General features: G+C 42.0%; 1 protein-coding gene across 2 annotated transcripts in view; it reads right to left on the reverse strand.

Moving 5' to 3' along the window:
• The window catches only part of LOC139370989 (nck-associated protein 5-like), a 110,108-nt gene that overhangs the window by 39,710 nt on the left and 52,507 nt on the right, over window positions 1-17,891 (reverse strand). The window contains exon 1 of one of the 2 annotated variants that reach the window (XM_071110946.1): window positions 5,002-5,074. The exons of the other annotated variant lie outside the window; for it this stretch is intronic. The gene's annotated coding sequence lies outside the window, so the exon portion shown is untranslated. Of the gene's footprint in view, window positions 1-5,001; window positions 5,075-17,891 lie in introns of those variants that run through there. 2 annotated transcript variants of the gene reach the window in all.

Raw genomic sequence — 17,891 nt, forward strand, 5'->3', positions numbered from 1 at the left:
CTGTCAAATTCTCTAAAACAACATCGAGCTGTATTATGGTAGAGAAATTCATATTAAATTATCTAGCAAAAGCAAAACTTGAGACATCTGTGGCAGTGTGTTGTGTGACAAAACTGCACATTTGAGAGTGGCCTTTTATTGTCCCCAGCACAAAGTTCACCTGTGTAATGATAATGCTGTTTAATCAGCTTCTTGATATGCCACACCTGTCAGGTGGATGGATTATCTCGGCAAAGGATAAATGCTCACTAACAGGGATGTAAACAAATTTGTGCACAAAATACGCTTTTTAATGTGCATATTAACATTTTCTGGGATCTTTTATTTCAGCTCATAAAACAGGGGACCAACATTTTACATTGCGTTTATATTTTCTTCATTATACAGTGCATTCGAAAATTATTCAGACCCCTTGACTTTTTCCACATTGTTAAGTTACAGCCTAATTTTAAAATTGATGAAATTGTTTTTTCCCCTCATCAATCTACACACAATACCCTTAAAACAAGTTGAAAAAAATTGCTACAAAGTTGGCTCAGCTGTATTTAGGGAGTTTCTCCCATTCTTCTCTGCAGATCCTCTCAAGCTCTGTCAGGTTGGATGGGAAGTGTCGCTGCACAGCTATTTTCAGGTCTCACCAGAGATGTTCGATTGAGTCTGGGCTCTGGCTGGGCCACTCAAGGACATTCAGAGACTTGTCCCAAAGCCACTCCTGCGTTGTATTGGCTGTGTGCTTAGGGTCCTTGTCCTGTTGGAAGGTGAACCTTCACCCCCAGTCTGAGGTCCTGAGCACTATGGAGCAGGTCTTCATCTTTCCCTCGATCCTGACTAGTCTCCCAGTCCCTGCTGCTGAAAAACATCCCTACAGCATGATGCTGCCAGGTTTCCTCAAGATGTGACGTTTGGCACTGAGGACAAAGGGTTCAATCTTGGTTTCATCAGACCAGAGAATCTTGTTTCTCATGGTCCTAGAGTCTTTAGGTGCCTTTTGGCAAACTACAATTGGGTTCAAGACAATCTTGTCTTGGCGCTATAGACAGGTGTGTGCCATTCCAAATCATGTGCAATCAATTGAATTTACCACAGGTGGACTGCAATCAAGTTGTAGAAACATCTGAAGGATGATCAATGGAAACAGGATGCACCGGAGCTCAATATCGAGTCTCGTATCAAGGGGTCTGAATGTCTAAACCTGTTTTTGCTTTGTCATTATGGGGTATTGTGTGTAGATTGATGACGATCTGCCTTTATTTAATCAATTTTAGAATACGGCTGTAATGTAACAAAATGTGGAAAAAGGGGTCTGAATACTTTCCGAATGCACCCAATATACACAGAAATGACGACGGGGAGAAAAAGGTGTCATGACAGAATTGGAGGAGAGAAAGTGGTATAACAGGAGAAAAGAAAACGGGAGTAAGAAGAAAGAGATATATACCAATATAGAGATGCAGACAGAGGTGTAAATTGTGGGGGTGGGGAGGTGGATTTGACTACCCCGTCTGAACGCAAATCAAAAAGAATTCTACCCTCGAGGGCATTTCTAAGCTCCTGCCAAGAGCCCCCACCCCCCACCCCACCCCAACCCGCCTTGGGAGCTCTCCTTTTCCTAAAAGACTGGGTTAGGGTACGATCACAGAAACTAGAATATTAATCCACACTCCCATGCATGATAAGTCCCATTCCACTATAATTAGCTCATCAAAACAACTCAAATATATGCCATCGTTAATTAATCGTGTTTCGGGTGGGTGGAAAGGGAGAGGGAGTGATCGGAGCTGTGGTTTACAGATTAAAATCAGGTGCTTATAGGGGTTAAAAATAGAGCAGATTAAACAATCAATCAGTCAAACAATAACACATTTGATCCAAGGGCCCTTTGAACATGGCAGGGTAAGAATTCTGCACGTTCTCCAAAATAAGCCAAGCCATCTGTTGAAATGAATTTGTCATGACAGCGGGAGAAACTCCTGGAAAGGGCATAGAAGAACTGAGTCCGAACTGTACAGCTACAGGGAAAAAAGTTATCCAAGCGTTTTAAGAAAACCCTATCCATTACTACTGCAATAAAAGAGCTGTGTCTGTTTGCTGTAAGTCACAGGGTGAACTGCAAAGTCTGGAAAACACTAAATCCTTCCCGTCTTTAAACTAAAAACAGAGGCCAACATTAACAAAGAATTACAATCTTATCAAAGACCCCTCAGACATCACTCATCAACACCCCCCTCTCTTTCCTCTTTGCCAACTCTGATGGGCACAAGGACAGACAACCCCCACATCCATGTTTCTCTGTTGATTTGCCCTCCCGCGTCACTTTATACACAGATTTATACACAGATTTCAGCTAAACATAGAATCACATGGTTTATTCATCGCTCTGTGACCGCCGGTAACTTCAGAAAAAAGTTACAAAGTTGCCAATGTCTTTGCAATTGATGCAAACAAGTGACGTATGAAAACCGAGGTGACTGCATTCAAATATAAACAGTAGGCTATAGGCCTATTTCAACCATATTGAAATACATTACAGGGCCCGTGTCTAAAGCTCCCCCATCTTGATCAACTTTACCTCAAAAACTCCTTAGAGTTTGAGCTCCTGAGAGTTACAGCCTCTGTCTGACTGAGTCAGTGCTGTGACATTGCAGTAGTCAGCAAATTCACCCAACCGAGCGTAGCGGAGCAGAACAAAACATAGGCTGGGGCAGCTGAGGAGCTATAAAAACCAGACCCCGTCGGTCATTAATGAGACATAACCTCAAATACCTCAGACTAGCTTATCAACAGAAACAGCATCTGTCTGTACTTTAGTGGAGGACCCACTGTGTCCTGACTTCACCAAGAGATGTTTTAGAAGCTTCGTGAGAGTGTTGTAAATTCACCACTCATTCAAGGTTTTTAGGCTCTTTTGAGCCCTTCTGTCTCTGTGAAGGTTGGTTGGCTGTTTTTTGAGGCATCAAACTCTGCTGACAAGATGAGTTACAGACGTGTCCTCAAAGTCACGGTCACGGTGAGATGTCTAGCTCTTTGAACATCCCCCAACTGCATGGCATACATACCCAACACTGGCCAGCCATCTGGCATGAATACCGCGTGCTTAGAGGACTCCTGAAAAGGGATAAAATACTGTGGACTGGGTCTCACATTTGAGGAGACCAGACCAGAACAACAAATCAATATAGTGTATGTCCCAAATGGCACCCTAGTATTCCCTTTACAGTGCACTACTTTTGACCAGAGCCCATAGTGCCATTTGGGACGCACACTTGGCCTTTGTTCTTTGTAAAAGAACAGCAAGCACTAACTAGTCCAGCTATTAAAACAATTTAGCACTCAATACCTAGTGAGAATCGAGAAGTTATGTGTTCAAAACCCTTCAGTCTGGAGGAGTTGAGGCACACACAAACACACATGCACTCAAACACCACCCTCATTGCTAAGCCTTATGTCTACACACCAGTGTATCACTTCCCCAGGGCTTATTACAGTTTAGCAGTATGAAGGCCCACCCACAACACAACACTGGTTAAACAAACAATCCAGTGTTTTTAACAAAGAGAAATACACATACGGGAAGATCATGATAGAGCTTGGTATAGGGTCATGGCGCGGGGGGTGATATTGGTATAGGGTCAAGGCGCGGGGGGTGATATTGGTATAGGGTCATGGCGCGGGGGTGATATTGGTATAGGGTCATGGCGCGGGGGTGATATTGGTATAGGGTCATGGCGCGGGGGTCATATTGGTATAGGGTCATGGCGCGGGGGTGATATTGGTATAGGGTCATGGCGCGGGGGTGATATTGGTATAGGGTCATGGCGCGGGGGTGATATTGGTATAGGGTCATGGCGCGGGGGTGATATTGGTATAGGGTCATGGCGAGGGGGTGGTATTGGTATAGGGTCATGGCGGGGGGGTGGTATTGGTATAGGGTCATGGCGCGGGGGTGATATTGGTATAGGGTCATGGCGCGGGGGTGATATTGGTATAGGGTCATGGCGCGGGGGTGATATTGGTATAGGGTCATGGCGCGGGGGTGACATTGGTATAGGGTCATGGCGCGGGGGTGATATTGGTATAGGGTCATGGCACGGGGTGATATTGGTATAGGGTCATGGCACGGGGTGATATTGGTATAGGGTCATGGCGCGGGGGTGATATTGGTATAGGGTCATGGCGCGGGGTGGTATTGGTATAGGGTCATGGCGCGGGGGTGATATTGGTATAGGGTCATGGCGCGGGGGTGATATTGGTATAGGAGCCTCTTTTCGCTGTTTTGCCCATATTCCTCTAAGTACAGTCATGTCAGAGCTGCAACTGGCACAAATTGTAATGTGTGTAGTGTAGGATAAGAATGCCAAAGCCCATTCTACTCTATAAACAGTTGCTTTAAGCTTTGTTGAAACATCTTACGCACATTATAATATAATTCTGCTGACTAAGTAGAACAGAAACATCAAATGAAGCCTGCAGTGCCCCCTTCCCAATGCCCCAAATATGGGTTACTCCTCCTGCGGGCAACTGGTTATGACTACGCCAAGTTGAGTATTTGGGGCTAGTAGCTGATCCATGCCAACGGGTGACTCCCGGTCACGCACCCATTTCCACAGCAGCCCAGCTGTTTCATCCTGCTCCCCCTCCCCCGTCATCATGTAGAGAGCTTCTGATCACCGCCCGCCACAACAACCCAGGCAAAAGCCTGCCAGCCAGGGGATTAGCAGCCCGCTGACAAAATTAGACACAGAGAGAAAAAACAACCATACACACACAGACACAGAGAGAAAGCATATACAAATATTAACCTAAATGCTATTGCGTACACATGCAAACGTGTACACTGACACACACATTCTGCATGCAAAAATTAGCTACAACACACACATGATCTAATAAACACATCCACATGCATACAGTCCACATACACAAATGTGCACAAAGAAGAACACATTATGCACAAAATAAGTAGGCCACCATCTTCTGAAAATACACAAAATAAATACTCACACGATAAACAAAGCACACCAGCCCACGTCGACAGAGCTCCGCATTTACAGATCTCTGGCAAAAAATAGCATCCCTCCTTTCTTCCAGTTCATCTCCACTCTTCCCTGATCATCACCTCATAATGAAAGCACCCTGTCACAGCATCCTAGACGTTCCAGAGCTCCTGTGTGGGGAATGTCTGGGATCAATATGGAATAAACCCTATGAACATACGGTAATGAGAAAATGTTCCATGCACATAGCGCCTCTGCCAGCCAGTCACTGCTCCTAGTCCCAGTGTCAGCTGGGCCAGCCTCGTGCTGCAGTTACAGCCTCTCTCCCCTCCAAGAGAAGAGGCAGAGGAGAAGGTAAAGGATGTGCGTCGTCTCTAGAACTCTCTCTATCTGAGGCTCAGTGCTGAGACGTCAGGGCCATCCTAGTGCAGCAGTAGCAGTGGTAGCAGCAGCAACGCTGGCATATTGTGTGTGTCTGCAGTAGCGACTGTCATTGTTCCAGAGGCCGAGCAGAGAGAGAGAGAGAGAGAGAGAGTGTGTGAGTGAGAGAGCGAGCACACTAGCCAGAGCTAAAGCACATAAGAGCATGTACTGTAATAGACAGAGGAAGGGGTAGAGCGAGTGAAAGAGAGTTAAGCCCTCCTCCACTCAGACAAACCCAGGCTACTACACTACAACAGCTGTGGACGAGCCCACGTGCGCTCCACCTCCTCCTCTCCTTGTGCCCAGAATTAACTCTGTAGTTGCTAGCTGGCTGAGATGGAGCAGAGGAGCGAGGGATGGAGGGGATGTCATAGAAAGACAAAAAGGGGATATTGTTTCCAAAAGGGAACAGTGTTAGCCTATAGACAAAGCCTGGGGAGGGGAGCGTACAGTGCATCCGCTCAGCTCCACAGACATTTGAGCTGTACAGGAGGAGGGACAGGGGGGGGGGGGGGGGGGGGGGGGTGATGGGGGTAGGGAGCTGACAGTTAAGAGGATTTCCAGCCCCTGAAAACGAGTCTGCAGTCAAAAAAGTCACACAATGAAATTAATGGGGAAGTAGAGCACTCCTAACTGAGAATCGATAATGTCAAATGTTTCGTTTTATTCTGTCAGGAATAAGAGGAATTATAAAACTGAAGGGGAGGGGCGTGAAGGTTTCCTACACTACGATTGTAGATTAAACTAAGTCTCATCTATTGAGTAACCGCCAGATTATTTTTTATTTGAGATCTATTAAAATATGAAATATGGTTACAGAATCTAATGCTATCAATGACCTTATATATTAATAACTAAAGGGGTGAAAGGTGATTGTGTTTTATGAGAGCTGCCGGCCGCAGAGTGTTTTTCCATGCACCATACGTGGAGGGTGCAGAGATGGAATTAGACTGATGTAGAGACATGTGTCGTCACACCAAGACAGGTGGCTACAACCTGCCACCATCTTTACCCTAATAAGTGTGTGTGTGTGTGTGTGTGTGTGTGTGTGTCCGACTGACATTATAACCTAATTACAGCTCTGGAATGCTGGGTATTCATTAGTACTCTGTGGTCCTGACTACTGGGCCCACCCTGCTGCTGTCACACCCACCCATCCACCCACCACAAGACTGCCCTTTTCGCCTCCCAAGGAACAACAACATACTATGTAAAATAGGGAATTGACTATAGTATAGTATAGATACTATAGTATTCACAATGTTTGGAATCTACCTTTCACTTAAACTGACATACCACACTTACATACGCTCTCCTATAAAGATTAAATTTCCTGTAAAGACAATTTATTCTACTGTGACCCTCTTTTGGTCCTGTTGTCAGACAGCATAGTGGGTTGGAATCTTGGCATTGATTTACAGTCCATGAGGTACACTTCCGTTCAAAGGTTGGGGGTCACTTAGAAATGTCCTTGTTTGAAAGAAAAACACATTTTTTTCTCCATTAAAATAACATCAAATTGATCAGAAATACAGTGTAGACAGTGCTAATGTTGAGGCATCTGTTTCTCAAACTAGACACTCTAATGTACTTGTCCCTCTTGCTCAGTTGTGCACCGGGACCTCCCACTCTTTCTATTCTGGTTAGAGCCAGTTTGCGCTGTTCTGTGAAGGGAGTAGTGCACAGCGTTGTACGAGATCTTCCGTTTGTTGGCAATTTTTCGCCCGGAAATAGCCTTCATTTCTCAGAACAAGTATAGACTGACAAGTTTCAGAAGAAAGGTCTTTGTTTCTGGCCATTTTGGGCCTGTAATTGAACCCACAAATGCTGATGCTTCAGATACTCAGCTAGTCTAAAGAAGGCCAGTTTTATTGCTTCTTCAATCAGCACCACAGTTTTCAGGTGTGCTAATATAATTACAAAAGGGTTTTCTAATGATAAATTAGCCTTTTAAAATTATAAACTTGGATTAGCAAACAACGTGCCATTGGAACACAGGAGTGATGGTTGCTGATAATGGGCCTCTGTACGCCTATGTAGATGTTCCTTTTCTATTTTTTTTAAAACAGCTGTTTCCAGCTACAATAGTTATTTACAACATTAACAATATCTACACTATTTCAGGTTAATTTGATGTTATTTTATTGGAGAAAAAAAAGAAGCTTTTCTTTAAAATACAAGGACATTTCTAAGTGACCCCAAACTTTTGAATGGTAGTGTATGTTGAGATGAAAGAACAAGGAGAGAAAGTAAGATGTCTTAAGGGTCGTACAGATCTCACCAAATGTGGATCTCCCATTTGTCTTCCGATCGTTCAGTGCGCTGTTGACTTCTGACTGCCGACATTTTCAGTGATTCTACATATAAAATAGGTTCGCAATTGGTGTGTTCGAGCCCTTAGAGCCGGACCATTCTTAGATCACCCTCTATCCATTTCCTTCCCTGTGGTGAAAAGTGAAAAGTGGGGTCAGATGGGAAATGTTTTACTTTGTTTTACTTTGAGGCTTTGTAACGTAAACACACTCACTTTTGTACATCGCCTTGGTTCGTACAATTGACCTTACTTTATCGCCCCAAAAACGTAATACTTAATACTTAATGTCAATACCATTGTAAAGCACAATTTCTCCCCTTTCCAACAAAATCAATGACATGAGCTCCACGCTGCCCGTTTCTGCATAATTCAACAAGGCAATGAGCTCCATCGGGTCTTTGTAGAAATGGCGGGTGGGGAAGCTAAACTAATGCGTGATAGTGAGAAGGACAGATAACGTGTGGAAAAACTTTTTTTCACTCGATCTGTCCAACTTATCACCTTATCGCCTCTAAAATATAAATAAAACACTTTAAAGAGTTTATATAAAGTGTCATTACATACCTATTTGAAGTTTTGTGTCGAATTTGAATCGGGTTTTTAGTGCGGTGCTAAAGCGATCTTCAGAAGTAAACAGCGGCTTTCAGAGTCACGATGCTTGCAGTGATGACGCACTGTCCATTTCTTGTTTTTAAAGGATGAGAGAAGTGCTACACCTGGTGGAGAGAGGTTGTAAGACAGAAATAGTTGCTTTATGCGTGCTGTACGTTACGGCATGACACGTCACGATGTAATGGAGGGGCAGTTTTTTTCTACTTTTCTCCAATACTATAGATCCATTACCATGTCGATCAACGCTTGAATAGAAACGTAGTTCACACCCCCGATTTTGAAGTCAACACAGTCGCTACAGTCCCATTCGTTCTCTTTGCAGCCTCGTTTGAATGTCGCGGTTGCGCACATTTGTACGGAATGGGGTGAGTTTACGTTAGTTAAAAGAAGAAGCCCAGTAGATGTTTATAAACTCAAACATTTTCTGTTCTTGAAGAGTTAAAAAAATGCTTGTTTTGTCTCCCCTATACGGTTAGCGTGTGACTAGTGTTGTCCTCAAAAAGGTCCTCTTCATTACACACTGTTGACTTTGTATTGTGGTTCGTCTCTCACTACTCAAGGGGCAAACAGAGCCTGTTTTAATACCCAACTGTCTGGCAGGGTCAACAAAGCTCTTGCATTAAAAACAAGACTTGAAAACCCCCTACACTACTCAGTCAAATAGCGTGTGTCATCAACATGGCACCCCGACATGGCTGGCTGTCTTCATGGCCCCAAGGGAGGCAGTGAATAGCCTCTTATTGGAAAATACACATTTAGCCAAGCTAAAGGGTTCCTAGCCTGAGCGGCTAATTCAACTACGTGGCTCAGACGTATATTGTACATCCCAAATAGCACCCTATTCTCTTTCTAGTACACTACTTTTGGCATGGGCCCATAGCGGTTTGGTCAAAAGTAGTACACTATATGGAATTGTGTGCTATTTGGGCCACATTCACGGTGTGGCCCTGGTTCTGACGCTAGTCACTGTAGCTGGCTCAATAAGCTCCATTACCCATACACTTGTTCCGACACACCCCCACTGAGTCATTACTGAAGCATTCAGCCACATGCCTCAAGATAAGCTTTAAATCAGCTGCCATCTACTGGAATCCCAGAGCTCACCATGTATGAGCCATCCATCATGTAAATCTAGGCTACATCGACAATTAGGTATGGCCAATAAAATATTTCTAGGTTTCCGTCCAATTGGTGACAGATTTTCATGCGAATATTCAAAAATCTGCATAAAAACAATACGCGCATTTTCCCATCAGAGATGTGTTTCCATCTAATTAACTTGTTGCAGATAAAAAAAGGCTGTGCATGATGATGAGGTGCACATAAAATAACTTGTGGTTAAATTCCCATGTACTGAATAAGTACAAGTTAAATGGGTTTTCATTGCATTTTCAACTCTACCGATGATTTTGTCACAACAAATGTTGCTTTATATAGCGAATGTGCACATTCTGGTCTTAGCACGTGTGCTCTAGCCAACAGCTAGCAGATACAGTGTGGTTAGGCTACTTACTACATGATGAGATTATTATGTATGAGAACTAGAAAATGTTTATTTGTCAAACGGTAGCCAAGCATCGATTATCATGTCACCAGAATAAGACCCTCAATATCTATTGGAAAGGAGCATCAAGCTCATCACCTTGCACTTTCACAACCATGTGAAGTTCATCATAACTTATCATAATTTAAACTGTAGCCTAATAAACTGCATGCTTTTCCATGTCGTAGTGGGAGGATCACACACACCATATCATAGCGTGATTCCAAGTTTACTTCGAAACGTTACTATATCAATATTTGTGTATAAAAAGGGGTTTACACTTCCATTTCTCGCATAATTAATTTTACAGATACAAAAAGATCCCACCTTGTCTAGCGTATATTGTTTGTCGACATTTGGAAAGTTTACTGACAAAATGTGCTGTTTCCATCAGGCCGGTCGTGACATTTCATCCCACGCAATTTACTTGCATAAAAAAAGTTGGATGGAAACCTAGTTTAGATCAGCAAATGTCCCCCAGAACAGGTGAATCATCAGTTTGAGAATGAACATCAGATACAATAACACACAACTGTTATGGATAGAGATCTTTTTAGTGTAATAGGATGATAGTTCTGACGCTCCATGATCAGCAATCAATCAGCACCTATGGTTTGTGCATTACAGTAGGAAGAACTGCAATAATAAGACCTTTGCAAAACACTGTTCCTCATGTGGACCGACTCAGACAAACAAAAGCCCTAACAACACAAAGCCAAAAACGACAAGCTCACTTCCCTTTCACAACGGCTTCATACCAACAAAAACACACCCGTCAGCAAATTTGGTTTCATCATAATGTTTGTATAGTGCTAGCACACACTAAACATGTGCGTGTGTGTGTTTGTGTGATAAAACTGTGTGAAAAATGTAATCATCACACTTCCCTCATTCTACAGTATGGCTGGCCCTCTTCTGCATCCCCCCCCACTACTACTTCTGACCCCAGAACAGTTTGTCTCTGCTTGGGGGGGGGGGGGGGTTTCTCTGTCTCCCAGTTGAGGGGTGGGATTCCCCTGTATCACATCATCCCTGGGGGGTAATCAAGACAAGTCATCTGATTAACAAGACAAGACACACTGAGTCCCCACCCAAAGTGGTTAATTAAGAGAGAGTGAGATAGTGAGATTAAGAGGAAACGAGTGTAGGGTAGATGTCGAAGTAGCCTACAGAAAGTGAGTCAGAGCTAATCAAAGAATATTAGATATATATCCTGGTGTAATGAAGCCACTCCAGGGACAAACAAGGACACAGACACTGGTGACAAAATCAATGAGGGTTTACAGCTCCCCTCTCAATTACGATAAAGAGATCTACTGTCTGAATTATAAGTCAGCCCCCTCCCTCCATCTCACAGAGGAACCGTACAGGGCGTTTAAATGAGTACGGTTAAACGCAAAAAATAATATGATTATCATCAATAGTCCGATTAATATAGTTTGATTTAAACATTTACGTGCTTTGCAAGGAGAAGAATTTCCCTAATAATTATGTTTAAATGGAGCCATCTGATATCAAGCTATCTGTTGGGACTTTGATACATGCAGAAAGTCACCAAATCAAAATAAAACCACCACAGCAACCATATTATTCGTGGGAAACACATGTGATTCTGAGTTCGGACACAAAGTTTGCATGTGAAAACTATTTATATTTCTAACCAAAAAAGTGTTAAAGAAATCAAAATATATTTTATGTTCTTCAAAGTAGCCACCATTTGCCTTGATGACAGCTTTGCACACTCTTGGCATTCTTTTAACCAGCTTCAAGAGGTAGTCACCTGGAATCCAGGTGTGCCTTGTTAAAAGTACATTTGTGGAATTTTTTCCTTCTTAATGCGTTTGAGCCAATTAGTTGTGTTGTGACTAGGTAGGGGTGGATATCCCTATTTGGTAAAAGACCAAGTCCATATTATGGCAAGAACAGCTCAAATAAGCATAGAGAAATGACAGTCCATCATTACTTTAAGACAAAGGTCAGTCAATAATGAAAAAGTCAAGAACTTTGTGCAGTTGCAAAAACCATCCAGCGCTACGAAGAAACTGGCTTTTATGAGGACCGCTACAGGAAAGGAAGACCCAGAGTTACCTCTGCTGCAGATGACAAGTTAGAGTTAACTGTACCTCAGATTGCAGCCCAAATACATTCGAAAATGGAAGGTAGGTTGAAGTCATTAAAACTCGTTTTTCAACCAATCCACAATTTCTTGTTAACAAACTGTAGTTTGGCAAGTCGGTTAGGACATATACTTTGTGCATGACACAAGTAATTTTTCCAACAATTGTTTACAGACAGATCATTTCACTTATAATTCACTGTATCAAAATTCCACTAGGTCAGAAGTTTACATACACCAAGTTGACTGTGTCTGTCCAGAAAATGATGTCATGGCTTTAGAAGCTTCTGATAGACTAATTGACATAATTTGAGTCAATTGGAGGTGTACCTGTGGATGTATTTCAAGGCCTACCTTCAAACTCAGTGTCTCCTTGCTTGACATCATGGAAAAACCTAAAGAAATCAGCCAAGACCTCAGAAAACATTTGTAGACCTCCACAAGTCTGGTTCATCCTTGGGAGCAATTTCTAAACGCCTGAAGGTACCACGTTCATCTGTACAAACAATAGTACGCAAGTATAAACACCACGCAGCTGTCATACCGCTCAGGAAGGAGACGCATTCTGTCTCCTAGAGATGAATGTACTTTGGTGCAAAAAGTGTCTTTGTGAGACGCAGTTTGGGTGAACGGATGATCGCCGCATGTGTATTTCCCACCATAATTTATGGAAAAGGAGGTGTTATGGTGTGGGGGTGCTTTGCTGGTGACACTGTTTTATTTATTTAGAACTGACCTGGCCTCCACAATCCCCTGACGTCAACCAAATTGAGATGGTTTTGGATGAGTCGGACCGCAGAGTGAAGGAAAAGCAGCCAACAAGTGCTCAGCATATGTGGGAACTCCTTCAATACTGTTGGAAAAGCATTCCAAGTGAAGCTGCTTGAGAGAATGCCAAGAGTGTGCAAAGCTGTCATCAAGGCAAAGGGTGGCTACTTTGAAGAATCTCAAATATAAAATATATTTTGATTTGTTTAACACTTTTTTGGTTACTACATGATTCCATATATGTTATTTCATGGTTTTGATGTCTTCACTATTATTCTACAATGTAGAAAATAATAAAAAGAAAAGAAAAACCCTTGAATAAGTAGGTGTTCTAAAACCTTTGACCAGTAGTGTATATAGATATAAGCTCTCCAAATGTATTTTCATATCTTGTAATAAGGTTAGAGAAGACAAGCATGTGTAGTATCAGCTGTTCTTCTGAGTGTTTATCTGGTACAGAGGCCTGTGTCTCGGTCATGACAAGTATATAGGACTACCCCGTTGTCTGCTGTGTAGCTATTCATCATACATTTATTCATTTAGCAGATGTTTTTACCCAGAACCAACCATCCAGATTTTTTTTCTTCTAACTTAGATCGCCAAACACAACGCACTACTGTACATTTTGTAGACTACCCCCAGAGAGGGTCATTTTCGGTGTCCTTCACGCTGCCTGTTATGAAGATGTGCTTTATAAAATAATATCTTGCTTTTGTGGTATTAGGTCCCCAAACCAGCCTGCACCCTGCTGATACAGAATCCTACTGTTTAATTGTGACCAATTCAGTCAGTTGGATTCCAGTTTGCTTATTTTGAGAAAGAGAGCGAGGTGAGGAGAGAGAAAGAGAAGGCAAGCCAAGTGGGACTCAAATCCCTGCCTAGGGAGAGGGTAAGAATGAATAAATATATAAAAATAAGAGGGGCTGCATCCACACAGCACACATCAAAAGGGAAGGGGGAAGCTAGGAGGGGAACACTGTACGCACTGTGTGTATGCATGTGTCTGTACACACACTGCCTGACACCCAAACCAGCTGGACCACACCAAGGTGGGATTTGTTTAGGGTGTGGGTGAGGGGGCTTAAGGCATCCGCATACATAGGTTCGGTTTGCTCCTAGCAGAACTCGGCTAGGCAAAATTAATGTCTGTGCTCGCATCCTCCCTTAAAATACCTTCACTTGAAAAACAAGAAAAAAGCTGCAGTATTTGCGTTTGTCCCTCTTGATGCACTGTAGCCAGTACACTTCTTCAAAATATAGTCTTTATTAATCTAAGTTAAAATAAATATGTAATTAATTGAGACGTTTTTGCAGAAGAGTTCATAGGTCACGCAATTTTACATCTAAGATGGCCGTAGACGGCTAACACGCTTGGGATTTTGAAGTAAAGTCAAGTGAAGCGCTGGAATTTAAAATGTGCAGTATTTCTCAAGTGAAAAAAATGTGCATGAGAAAACTTGTCGGCTGTCGTTGAATGACAAACACTTAATTGAAGAATTCCTACTGTTGACCAATCACCAACTTCGGCAAGCCTCAAGAAAGAAAAAAAAGTGCTCGAAAGCTGAAAAAATTCCTGCTGAACATCAAAACAAATAAAAATGTGTCATAATATATTCACAAACTGTTGACTGTGAAGCATACGGTAAGTTTTACTCTACTGCATATTGAGGGTAGAGTGTCTGACACCAGGGCAAAAGGATTACTCTACATTAAACCTTCTCTTCTCCACTTCATCCGCAAAGGTCACAGAAAGTAAGTACCCATACAGATAGAGCTAGCATATTGAAATTTTAAATAGCAGCCATGTGCCTTAGAACAGAGACTTAACTCCCTATCAGCAAAAGTGAGAACAAAACGAGATTGGATGGATGGTGAAAGATGGCACATCTGAACAACAACAGTGAGCTTGATTTAGAATAACAAACTACCTCATCTGTGTGAAGTGAAATCTAATCAAACGTCCTTGTGAGTTATTGTAAGGAAGCAGTGGAACAATGATGTGTGAATGTGTAAATGTCAGAGGGCTAGTGTCCAGGGAGTTCTCAGGTATAATGGACACACACACATACAGAATTCTAGCAGACAATGTGAAAGCATGCCTGACCCTGCTCTGTCACCTTAAGCCAGTGGTATTAAAAAAAAAAAAAAAAAAATAGTACATGTATTTATAGTTTTTTTCTCATTTTGATAAGAGATGAAAATGCAATGAATTGGAGGTTATTTGTTGATGTGTCATTCGATTTTGGGTCGGGTTGGGTTGCAAGAAATCCGTGGGAAAATAAAATGGGTCACCAGAAATGTTGCCAGAAAAAAAAAAATGGGGTCCCCACTGAAAAATGAATACATTTACATTTTAGTCAACTAGCAGATGCTCTTATCCAGAGCGAAATGCCGTAGTGATTGCATACATTTTCATTCGTACCACTGGTCATCACACCGGCTGTATTTCTGCCTGTTTGAATGGCATTAACTCAGATTTCCATGAAATTACAATGGGAAATCGATAGAACATCACTCAGAGGTGAAAAAAACAATATAACATTCAGAATGGGTGAATCTTTCTTTTAAAAAAGGTGCAATATGCAGAAATCGCACCCCCATTTCCTAAAATTCTAATAGTTTGCCTAATTTCAGTTTGTGACAAAACAAGCAATATATAGTGTAGAGAATCATTGTACCATCTAAACCGCTGTGAAAAGTATTTAAAATAACCAAAAATATAGTTTAATTTGTTTGAAGCACATAACCAAGAGTAAAATACTCAAAAACTAAACTTAAAAGAATGGGAATAGCACACAAAGTTTCAAGTTAATGTCACATGCACAGTGAAATTACTTTCTTGCAAACTCAAAAACCCAACAATAAATAATCAATAACAATGTAATACTAGGCCCACCCACTTGGGAGCCAGGCCCAGCCAATCAGAATGAGTTTTTACCCACTAAAGGGCTTTATTACTAATAGAAATACTCCTCAGTTTCATCAGCTGTCCAGGTGGCTGGTCTCAGATTCTTGAGAAATAAGCTTTTTGTGTGTATGGAAAATGTCTGGAATCTTTTCTCTCAGCTCATGAAACATGAGACCAACACTTTACATGTTGTGTTTGTGTGTATGTGTGTGTATATATATATATAAGTGAAGGCTCCTCAGAGGACAGGTGAGGAAGAGGATCATCCTCAGTGAAATTTAATTTTAAAAAAATTGTCAAACATGTTTTTTTTAAGTTATCCTTTTTAGATAAAACTATACAAACTATTTTCATATGTCACCAAATAATTGGTTAAAATACACAGTTTTCAATGCAGGTCTACAGTAACTTCAACAGCACTGTCTGGGATAGAAACATGGTGTAGCCGGAGGACAGTTAGCTTCCGTCCTCCTCTGGGTACATTTACTTCAATACAAAACCTAGGAGGCTGGTGGCCTCACCCCCTTCCATTGACATACATGGTAATTATGACCACTCCCGGAGGACACCCTCCAACCAATCAAAGCTTTTTCAGTATGAACTGACATGTTGTCCATCCAATCATAGATGTAGGATCAGAAAATGAACCTAGTGTGTTGTATTGGGATTGTGCCACAGAGCATTATGGGGGTTCTGTGTGTTGAGAAGCTTGGTGACATTGTTAGATAGAGATTAAAGAGTGAAGAGTGATAGTTGAGCATTTTTGGGACATTATTCAAATAAAAAAATAAAAAATTACAGGAGATGGATGAGGTATATTATCAATTGTTGTCTTGGGTTTGTAACTTTATGTTTGTGTCCAGTTAGTGCAATTTATTCACATTTGCCTTACTAACTTGTGTGCAGTTTTCTCCGCCCGAATTATAGAATGGCCAACGGTGCCAAAAATGTTGTGGATTTTTGTTGAAGAACCCCTTTTATTCTCTGGGGTACACAGAAAAGTTGCAAATTATAAGCGAGGGTCGACCTCTGCCTGAGATCAGTTTCATGAATAAGGATGAAAAGGTGAGGGCATTCAATACCAACTGATATCAAATGTATAGCTGGTTAACACGGAGCCTTTCATCAAGCTGCCTGTAATTGCATGTTACGATGCTTTACATGTTGAACATCTTTTCTGGGATGTCGAAAACAATTCTGAATGATTTGATAGCTTCCATCGCATCATCCATTAAAAGTTAGATTAGAGAGGTTGACGCAGCACATGTTTCCGCGTGCACTCAAGTAGGCTTTGCACTTTCCTCTGGTATTTATTTAGCAAAGATGATAGCACATAATCACTCCGGACAGACACAAGCAAAAACTCATGACATAAATGTTGTAGCAGCCTAGGCTACACCTAAACATTAGAAATCTGACATGAGGTATGGGATAAAAACTATACTATTTTTATACTATTAACTGTAGGCTACTAATAAGAGCAGCTGCATACAGCCAATGCGCCCTGTCCATCTGGTCAGGGTTAACTAATTGGTAACGTTATGCATTTATAGTCCATTTGTGTGTCAGGAGGATTTAGATTATAGCTCATCAATGTTATCGGTGGAGTCTCGAAACATATTCTATTCAACGCTAGCAAAGCAGTCCTGTAGCATAATCTCAGATTCTGGTGACCATTTCTCAAAAGAGCGAGTCAAGGGTACTTCCTGTTTGGGTTTCTGCTTGTTAACAGGAAGCAGGAGTACGGAGTCATGATCTGGTTTGCGGAATGGCGGATGAGGGAGGGCCTTGTATGCTTGCTTGGGGGTATAACGACAGTGGCGTGGAGACGTGTTGATGGAAGTTGGCCAACATGCATTTTAGTGATGCGGAATTAAAATCTCCGGGCAACCAGACAGGCAGCCTCTGGATGTAGGTTTTCTTGCTTGTTTATAGCGTTGTACAGTTCGTTAAGTGCCAGCTTGTTATTTTTATTGTACTGAGGTGTAATGTATACAACAGTCAAGATAACAGCTGAAAATTCCCTCGGGAGGTAGAAAGGTCGGTATTTGACCATCAGGTATTCCAAGTCGGGTGAACAGTGGGTCGACACACACCAGTTGGTATTGATGTAGAGGCAAACCCCTCCCCACTCGATTTCCCCGACTGGAAAATCGATTGAGTTGGATAGCCATGGGGGGTGCTGTCCAAGAGCCATGTTTCAGAAAAGCAAA

Source organism: Oncorhynchus clarkii, chromosome 17 (assembly GCF_045791955.1).
Source record: "Oncorhynchus clarkii lewisi isolate Uvic-CL-2024 chromosome 17, UVic_Ocla_1.0, whole genome shotgun sequence".
NCBI classification, from domain to species: domain Eukaryota; kingdom Metazoa; phylum Chordata; class Actinopteri; order Salmoniformes; family Salmonidae; genus Oncorhynchus; species Oncorhynchus clarkii.